Raw genomic sequence first — 9,986 nt, 5'->3', positions numbered from 1 at the left:
GGCGGGAAGCGACCCCCTTTAGTATCGGGTGGTGGCACAAACTGGTACTAAAGGCCCCCCCTTTAGTACCGATTTGTGCCACGACCCGGTACTAAAGGGGGTGCGCTGACGCAGGTGCGGTGCGGCAAGTTTAGTCCCACCTCGCTAGCTGAGGGGCAACCGCACTGGTTTATAAACCCCCGTGCGGTCGCTCTCTCGAGCTCCTCTCCAAAGATGGCTTACTGGGCCTACGTGTTCTTTGCTGCCTTATGGGCCCACTTGGCCTTTGCGGGCCTGCATCCTAGCCCAACGACAGGTTGGGTTTCTAGTCGTATGTAGGCCGCTCTGGCCTAGTAGGCGGGCTTTTTTTTTTGCTTTATTTATTTTTGTGTTGTTTTTTTGTGTACTTAGAGTTTCTTTGTGAATATTTTTGCTTTAGTACAAAAAATTACAAACTTTCTGTTAGTGCCCGTAGTTTTCAAATTTGAATAGTTTAAATTTTGAATTATTTGAAATTAGTGTGAATCACTAGTTTGTGAATAACTTAAATTTAAAAATCAGTAAAGGCATGAAAGAATTTGTTTGCACATAAAATTTATTCGTGTTTCAAATGCCAAAACACATAACTACCCTAACTATTACAGAGATTCCCCTCTGGGTGTGAAACACAGAAGAAAGTGATGATAGTGAAGCCGATCACATCCCAGATCTTCGGGTGTGAAACTTTTTCTTCGCGTGTGTCCCTTTGCGCCGTAACCATGGAAAATCTTCATCATTTAACGGGATTCTCGGGTCAATATTCACTGTGAATGGAGCAATTTCATCAAACTTTTCATAATCTTCTGACTTGTCTATCTTGTCATCCACTCCCACGATGTTTCTCTTCCCAAAAAGAACTATGTGCCGCTTTGGCTCATCGTACGATGCATTCGCTTCCTTATCTTTTCTTTTTCTTGGCTTGGTAGACATGTCCTTCACATAGAAAACATGTGTCACATCATTGGCTAGGACGAATGGTTCGTCTGCATACGCAAGATTGTTGAGATCCACTGTTGTCATTCCATAATGCGGGTCTTCCGTTACCCCGCCTCGTGTCATATTGACCCATTTGCACCGAAACAAAGGGACCTTTAAACCACGTCGATAGTCAAGTTCCCATATGTCCTGTATATAACCATAATATGTTTCTTTTCCCATCTTGGTTTCTGCATCAAAGCGGACACCACTGTTTTGGTTGGTGCTCTTCTTATCTTGGGCGATCATGTAAAATGTATTACCATTTATCTCGTACCCTTTGAAAGTCATTATATTCGAAGATGGTAACTGGGACAGCAAGTACATGTCATCTTCAATAGAGGTGTCATGCATGGTACGTGTCTGCAACCAGCTGGCGAAACTCCTGGTTTGTTCACGTGTAATCCAGTCATCAGACCGCTCCGGGTGTTTGGAGCGTAGCAAATTCTTGTGTTCATCCATATACAGAGCCACCAAGGCAGAATTCTGTAGAACTGTGTAGTGTGCTTCAGTGAGAGAATGTCCGTCCATACATATTATTTGTTCCCCTCCTAGCGTGCCTTTTCCATCCAGTCTGCCCTTATGCCGCCATTCAGGAACACCAATCGACTTAAGGTCAGGAATAAATTCAATACAAAACTCAATGACCTCCTAATTTTGATGGCCCTTGAAGATGCTTCCTTCTGGCCTAGCACGGTTATGAACATATTTCTTTAAGACTCCCATGAACCTCTCAAAGGGGAACATATTGTGTAGAAATACAGGACCCAAAATGTTAATCTCTTCGCATAGGTGAATTAGGACGTGCGTCATGATGTTGAAGAAAGATCGTGTGAACACCAACTCGAAACTGACAAGACATTGCACCAAATCATTCTATAACCTTGGTATGATTTCTGTATCGATTACCTTCCGAGAGATTGCATTGAGAAATGCACATAGCTTCACAATGGCTAATCGAATGTTTTCCGGTAGAAGCCCCCTCAATGCAACCGAAAGCAGTTGCGTCATAATCACGTGGCAGTCATGAGACTTTAGGTTCTGGAACTTTTTCTCTGCCATGTTTATTATTCCCTTTATATTTCGACGAGAAGCCAGACGGTACCTTAATACTGAGCAGGCATTCAAAGAAGATTTCCTTCTCTTCTTTGGTAAGAGCGTAGCTTGCATGACCCTGATGTATGACGTCTTCTCCGTGCATACGTTGCTGGTCCTCCCGTGCCTCAGGTGTATCTTTTGTCTTCCCATACACGCCCAAGAAGCCAAGCAGGGTCACGCAAAGATTCTTCGTCACGTGCATCACGTCGATTGCGGAGCGGACCTCTAGGTCTTTCCAATATGGTAGGTCCCAAAATATAGATTTCTTCTTCCACATGGGTGCGCGTCCGTCAGCGTCCTTCGGAACAGGTTGTCCGCGAGGACCCTTTCCAAATATCACCTTTAAATCCTTGACCATATCATATACATCAGCACCAGTACGGTGGCGAGGCTTCGTCCGATGATCCGCCTCACCTTTGAAATGCTTGTCTTTCTTTCTTACAGGATGCCTGCTCGTAAGAAATCAATGATGTCCCAGGTACAGATTCTTCTTACAACTATTCAAATATATACTGTCGGTATCATCCAAACAGTGCGTGCATCCGCGGTATCCCTTGTTTGTCTGTCCTGAAAGGTTACTGAGAGCAGGCCAATCATTGATGGTCACGAACAGCAACGCCTTTAGGTCAAATTCTTCCCCCATGTGCTCATCCCACGCACGTACACCTGTTCCATTCCACAGTTGTAAGAGTTCTTCAACTAATGGACTTAGGTACACATCAATGTCGTTGCCGGGTTGCTTAGGGCCTTGGATGAGCACTGGCATCATAATGAACTTCCGCTTCATGCACAACCAAGGAGGAACATTATACAAACATAGAGTCACAGGCCAGGTGCTATGGTTGCTGCTCTGCTCCCCAAAAGGATTAATGCCATCTGCGCTTAGACCAAACCATACGCTCCTTGCGTCATCTGCAAACTCCTTCCCGTACTTTCTTTTAATTTTTCTCCACTGCGACCCATCAGCGGGTACTCTCAACTTTCCGTCTTTCTTACGGTCTTCTCTGTGCCATCGCATCGCCTTGGCATGCTCTTTGTTTTGGAACAAATGTTTCAACCGTGGTATTATAGGAGAATACCACATCACCTTGGCAGGAATCTTCTTACTGGGGCGCTCGCCCTCGACATCACCAGGGTCATCGCGGCTGATCTTATAGCGCAATGCACCACATACCAGGCAAGCTCAAATCCTCGTACTCACCGCGGTAGAGGATGCAATCATTAGGGCATGCATGTATCTTCTGCACCTCTAACCCTAGAGGGCAGACAACCATCTTTGCTTCGTACGTACTCTCGGGCAATTCGTTGTCCTTTGGAAGCATATCTTTTATCATTACCAGCAACTTTCCAAATCCCTTGTCAGATACACCATTCTCTGTCTTCCATTGCAGCAATTCCAGTATGGTGCCCAGCTTTTTCTTGTCACCTACGCAATTCGGGTACAACATTTTTTTGTGATCCTCTAACATGCGTTGCAACTTCTTCTTCTCCAAATCACTTGCGCAGTTTCTCTTTGCATCGGCAATGGCCCCACCTAGATTATCAACGGGCTCATCTGATGCCTCTTCTTCAGCTTCTTCCCGCATTGCCGGCTCAGCTTCTTCCCGCATTACAGGCTCAGCTTCTTCCCCCATTGTTGTATCATCGTATTCAGGAAACCCATGGCCAGGATAGCTGTCGTCGTCCTCTTCTTCTTCATTGTCTTCCATCATAACCCCTTTTTCTCCGTGCTTGGTCCCAACATTATAGTGGGGCATGAAACCGGACTCAAACAGGTGGACGCGAATGGTTCTTGACGTAGAGTAATTGCGACCATTCTTACAGCCAGCACATGGACAAGACATAAAACCATCCGCCCGCTTGTTTGCCTCAGCCTTAAGCAGAAAAGTATGCACGCCCTCAACGAACTGGGGAGAGCATCGGTCATCGTACATCCATTGCCGGCTCATCTTCATTACACAACACCGAAAAGACCAAATTAATACAATTTCATACATAAAGTTCATACAACACTTAAATGCAACAAACAAATAACTCTCTAGCTAAAGCATTTAAATGCAGTAACAAATGCGATCAAAATCGCAACTAAGGTAATAATTGATCCAACAGCATAATGATACCAAGCCTCACTATCGATGGCATATTTTATAATCTTTCTAATCTTCAAGCGCATTTTCTCCATCTTGATCTTGTGATCATCGACGACATCGGCAACATGCAACTCCAATTCCATCTTCTCCCCTCAATTCTTTTCAAAAAAATTCAAGTACTCGTTTTCTCTTTCAACTAAATTTAACCTCTCGACAATAGGGTCGATTAGAATTTCCGGTTCACATACCTCCTAGATAAAAATATCTATGTCAACTTTATGGGCATAATTTGTCATAAATACGAAATGCAACAAATAGTTTTAAAGGAGAATATACCACATCCGAATCATAACAAGGACGAGGGCCGACGAGGACGGATATCAAAACCATGGCACTATGTATAACAAACAACGTACGGGTAAGATGATTATTATACGAGTAACTATATATTCAAATCACACAAACATCAAATTTTTATATAAAATTTCATGAACAAGAGACTCACCACAAGGTGGTGCCGGCGACGAGACGGTGCGGGCGATCGACGGTGGTTACGACGGATATTTAGAAGGCACTAAGTAAACCACACCTACATATGCAAACTAAGTGTTATTTTGACCTCAAATTGCATATAAATCAAATACTACCACATATAATTCCTCCCAAATTACTAAAACCCACATTTAATCACTATATAAACCAATGCAAGAGCAAATCTAGCAATGAGAGATGAAAGGACAAAGTTGCTAACCTTGGTGATCATTTGAATGGATGGGGGCCTGCAAATCTTGACAAATTTGGGGCAAATTTTGTGATGAACTCGAGAGGAAGAAGGGAAGAACAGAGGAGAGAGAGAGGGGAAAGGGGAAGAACAGAGTGGCTCGGGTGGACGAAGGGTTTATGTACGTCGACCTTTAGTACCGGTTCGTGCCACGAACCGATACTAAAGGTGCTGGATGGGCCCCACTCTGACAACATCCTGCCACCACTTTCTTTAGTACCGGTTCGTGGCACGAACCGGTGCTAAAGGTTTGCCACGAACCGGTACTAAAGAGCTCCTCCCGCCTAGCCGTTGGAACCGGCACTAATGGACATATTAGTGCCGGTTCTGTTACAAACCGGGACTAATGTGTCTCACATTTGACCCTTTTTCTACTAGTGATTGGACCTCGGCACGACCTTGTACTCCACCTGCTCTTCCAAACGAGATATCCCTCACTCCACCCCGCTGCAAATCGACCGCCCCGCCTAGCCTGTTACATGCGAAAAAAAGCCATGAGTGTGTCAATTCCTGTAGTATCTCTCAATATACAAGCAACACTACATGTCTTTGCTTATGAAGTTATAAACACCTTTGTATTCGCTAAAAGATGATCATGATATTTCTGTGACAGCTCAAAGTACTGCCCGACTGAGTGATGGCTGAGCTCGACCGGCGCGCCTCCGACAGCACCAGCGTCCAGACCTACACCTACCTCAGTGTGCCGGTTATCGGCAGAACCATCTCCCTCTACATGCTTTCCGCGGAAACACTGACGACCAATGATTCAGATACCTGATCAAGAAGTACTGCTGGTCTCCATCATGTTGCTGCTGGGCTCGTCTTCGGTGCTGCTGGTGGGACAGTGGCAACTGTTTCATATTCAACATCAACGGAGACGCTCTGATGCAGACAAGTATGATGACAGTGGATAGGCAACATGGAGCCAGCAATTTGATGAGCATTTTTTACGGCCGCACTCCACTTTTCCATGTCTTGGTTACCGGGTTGGGGTCTCCTACAAAAAAAAAATGAAAATGCATGCTACCATGAATACTGTCTTCAGTAGAAAAAATAACAAGCCTAATCCTTGTACATGCTATGGTGTCTTCCCAGGGCAAAGTTTATGTGCGAGCATCCATAACCGAGGTTAAACTGACCTACATAGTTGTCAATCAGCCCTGGGCGCTCTCAACTATAAGCTGAGGCTGCTTGACCAACTACATATTTCTCAGTCTTACAATTGATTGAAGTTTTAATAATATAACCACATTTTAGCCCAATTTTTGAGCGGGATCTCAAAGTCCATCTGCTTGAAGCACACATGAAGGCAAAGTAGAACATGAAAAATAAGACATAAGGAATCAGGACAACCCTATCAATTTTGTCCGCATCAAGGACAAGGAGGGTTGCAACGACCAAGATCAGATGCTTTGAAGGCATGCAAGAGCTGTAGGGGTGAAAAGGGATCATGCTCGTACCTGGTTTGAGAGTATCACCATCTGCCCGAGCCTTCTTCAACTCTGTTCATGGCCTGATTGAGCCTACTTTTCTTCATCTACATACAGAAGAGAAGAAATGGTTTGTTTACTTCGAGTAGTTGAATGAAAGATTAGAGAAAGGAATGAGGAGGCAGCCTCGACTGTGAAGACCTGTGGCAGGAATGGGGGTGGAGCGTGCTCATCAGTTGTCACGGCCATGCTGGCGGCGTGTGGGGATCCGAGGCGACGACGGCGTCCTGGTGATCCGAGGACACAGAAAACATCATTCAAATGAGAATCTTTTACTGACATAACATATTTTGGATTTGTTAGCCCGTGGCAACGCACTAATTTAAGAATCTTTTACTGACATAACATATTTTGGATTTTCCTTTGCACATGTTTGATTGAGATAAATTTTGAACTTCCTTTGCCCATAGTAATATATCAGAATCAGCGCCCGCAGAGAATGTAATTTTCATCATAGGTAATCTACAATGGAGTATCAATTTCAGAAAATAAACAACATACTGACCAAAATATATTATGAAGTAAACTGTACAAGATTCAGCTTAACTTTTGCTTGGGAAGAACCTTTCCAATCATTTTATTGGTTCATCTGTCTCTAGTAAGGCACATGCCAACTTCCCTCTATTTGTAGTCTGTAGACATGATCCCAGCGTAAGGTTGAGCAAGCAAACAACTCACATATTGCTGGAAATGATTTAGAAATTATATATTGCTGGAAATATCACTGGAATTTTAATTGTCGGAAGCACATAAGCTAATTTCAACCCTTTGTCAAAAGCCAAAATGATGGCAACCACATCACATCCCATGAGATAGAAGATTAGAGAACTTACCATCAAGATGGAAACTGGGACGGGTTCCCCTCCGTTGGATGTTTGTAGACGACATCATAAACGAGACAAGTCATACTATGCCTCTGATGCGTCGGACATTACCAAACGGACAACGGAGGCTTCGCCAATTCACGAACCCATGGTGTCCACTCCTCGTCGACTCTCATTCCTTCGCCGGCATCATGGGTCAGGCATCAACGAACAGTCCCCCATTGCTGTTGAGCACGGCCTCCAATGTCACAACACCAAAGTTGCAAATTGTCTTGATTTGACTACAACACAGAAAACATCATTCAAATGGCAGATTATAAATATGCAAGAGAAATTTATATTGCGCTATCGTATATATCACACAATCGCTGTTCCTTGTCTTCTCCATGATGCACACAACAAAGAACGCTAGATTTTGATCGATGCCTTGAGTTAACTGATGCCTGGAAAATAGATGATCGTGATCCAAAATCTATACATGTTCAACTATCATTTTATAAGCACCTCCTGTAAGAAGTCTCCAATAGAAAGTAATGTTACTGATGGTTAGGTAAACCTGAACGACATAAAAATCAAGGTTGTACTATTACTGATAGATAGCTAACATGAACCACACAGAACTTTAAAATAACCTTGTTTAGTCAGCCGTATCTCCTCGAACATTGGGCAGGTCCACAAGAGTGCCTCCCCTTAATCTTGAAGGATAGCTGCCAATAAAGCGGACCGATGTGCATCGTATCATATTGTTCTAGTCATATATAGAACCAATATAGATTATTAAAAAAATGGCATAACTCAATTGGACCAATTTATGCATAGATGAGGGTAAATTAATTGGATAATCAAGAAACGAGACAGAGAGATTCAATCACTAATCGTTCCCCTACACAAAGAAGCAATTGATCTACTAATGCATGGCAGAATGTATGTCTTGCCCGAAATCAACATAGGAAGCTCCTTTTCTTTCACCAAACATGAAACATCAAGTGTACCCTACCTGCATACAGAACAAGACCAAGATCAACACATGCCTGTAAAATCGAGACCACCAAATCTGATTCAAACACAAAACAAAAAGGAAGAGCCGCCAAGTCAGGCCGCAACCTCCTGGTCGTAACTGCTGCTGCTAGCGGGCATGCGTGAGAGGAAATCAGGCTGCCCCAGCTATACGTTGAATTGCCCGTTTATTACCGAAACAGAAAATTACATATTTTCTATTTGATCAGCAATATACTTGGATCATCATGAAATGCCTTGTGGATATAGAAAAGATCTTCGTCAGTCAGGTGTATAACATCTTCTTAAACTGCTAGTAACTCAGTTTGCTTCAGAATGGATTGTAACATATTCAATAAAAACACTTGATTATTATCAGAAGCATTCGGATGATGGTCAACGGGCTGGGTATGACTTGACTACAGATAAGTTTTACTGACAAACAACCACACCAACTTCTTCCAGCGTCTTCATCTCATAATCACCTACTCAACTTTCAATAGTAGAGCATTGAGCGGCTCCCATGTGCTTCTTGTTCACTGGTTTTTAGATCTACATCTCCAAATTTCTCCTTGTTCACTGGTTTTCAGAACTACATCTTCAAATTTTGACACAGAAGGCACGGTGACCCATTTGGGAGAACAAATGCAATATAGCAGATAAGAAATCAAATTGGGATTGACCTGCAACGGAAGAGAGGCGATAACAAATCTGTTGAAGATCGAGGAGCGGACACTTGGGCGCAGAGGTACAATGGAGTGGTTCGGAGGCCATGGTTGACGAAGGAGAGAGGACGCGGCCCTGCTCGCAGTCGGCCGCCCCGCGTGCGTGCACGTGCCCGACAGTAGCATCTCTCGCTCCCTCTTGTCAGGGATGACTTGATAAACTGGGACCGGGAGGATCGAGGCAGTGAAATCTCACCGGCGACCGGGGTGGAGGGATTGTCACGTCCCAGACGCAGATCTCGCCGTGGCTGCCGCCGAGGCGCCCATCGGTAGCCCTCGGGTAGATCGAGCAAGACGATGAGCGTGTGAGGGCGGATGTCTTCCGGGTCGTTGTGCGCTTCCCCTCCCGGCTGCCTTCCGCCGCCTCTGCCGGACGAAGGCGAAGGCGGATCTCGGCAGCGGTGTCCCGATGGCAACCCGGAGGCCTGCAACGATGGCGGCGGCACCTCCTTGAGGACCTCGACGCTGGCTCCTCGATGACTGCTCGGCGCCGGCAAAGGGATCCGTGGCTAGCGCCTGGTTTCCATCGATGTAGCGAATAGATCCGCGGCGTTTCAGGGATCTATCGTTGGCGGCGGTGGCGGTGGCGGCGGCGGCATGGCTCCCATCGTTGTAGCGAATAGATGAGGGCAGCCTCGATCGTGAGGTTTCTTTCGTGCGAGGGGTCGTCGTTCCCAGGCTCATCCGTTTCTTCCGGTTTATTTTCGTACGAGGGGGCCTCAGCCGTCGTCCGGTTATTTTCATGCGAGGTGTCTTCCGTCGGTGGGAGGATTGCGAGTTAATGGAGGTGGGAGGGTGACGAAAAAAACCCGGTGGTGGGAGGATGACGAAAAAAACCCAGCGAAAATAAACGGCGGAGACTATTCATCGAGTCGTTCATTAGAAGTAGAGATTGCAACTACATATGGAAGAAAATGCAGAATTGACTTAATAGCAACAATAAAATATCTTATAGAGATATTATAACAAAACTAAGTGAAACATTTTTT

General features: G+C 44.8%; 1 long non-coding RNA gene across 5 annotated transcripts; it reads right to left on the bottom strand.

Annotated features, from left to right (window-relative positions):
* Positions 1-5,244: 5,244 nt before the first annotated feature.
* LOC119318868 lies at positions 5,245-9,681 on the bottom strand. 5 transcript variants are annotated; one of them, XR_005154268.1, is made up of 7 exons: positions 8,956-9,681; positions 7,286-7,983; positions 6,594-7,084; positions 6,423-6,499; positions 5,737-5,959; positions 5,534-5,652; positions 5,245-5,434 (listed from the first exon to the last, which is right to left on the bottom strand). It is a non-coding gene; the product is annotated as an uncharacterized LOC119318868 (long non-coding RNA). The 5 variants fall into 5 exon arrangements; XR_005154267.1 differs by having other exon boundaries at positions 5,534-5,959; positions 6,594-6,679; positions 6,794-7,084; XR_005154265.1 differs by having other exon boundaries at positions 5,534-5,959; positions 7,286-7,557; positions 7,909-7,983.
* Positions 9,682-9,986: the final 305 nt, after the last annotated feature.

This window comes from Triticum dicoccoides, chromosome 1B, assembly GCF_002162155.2.
Source record: "Triticum dicoccoides isolate Atlit2015 ecotype Zavitan chromosome 1B, WEW_v2.0, whole genome shotgun sequence".
Taxonomy (NCBI): domain Eukaryota; kingdom Viridiplantae; phylum Streptophyta; class Magnoliopsida; order Poales; family Poaceae; genus Triticum; species Triticum dicoccoides.
The sequence above is the reverse complement of the archived record's forward strand: the minus strand, read 5'-3'. Positions and strand labels throughout refer to the sequence as shown.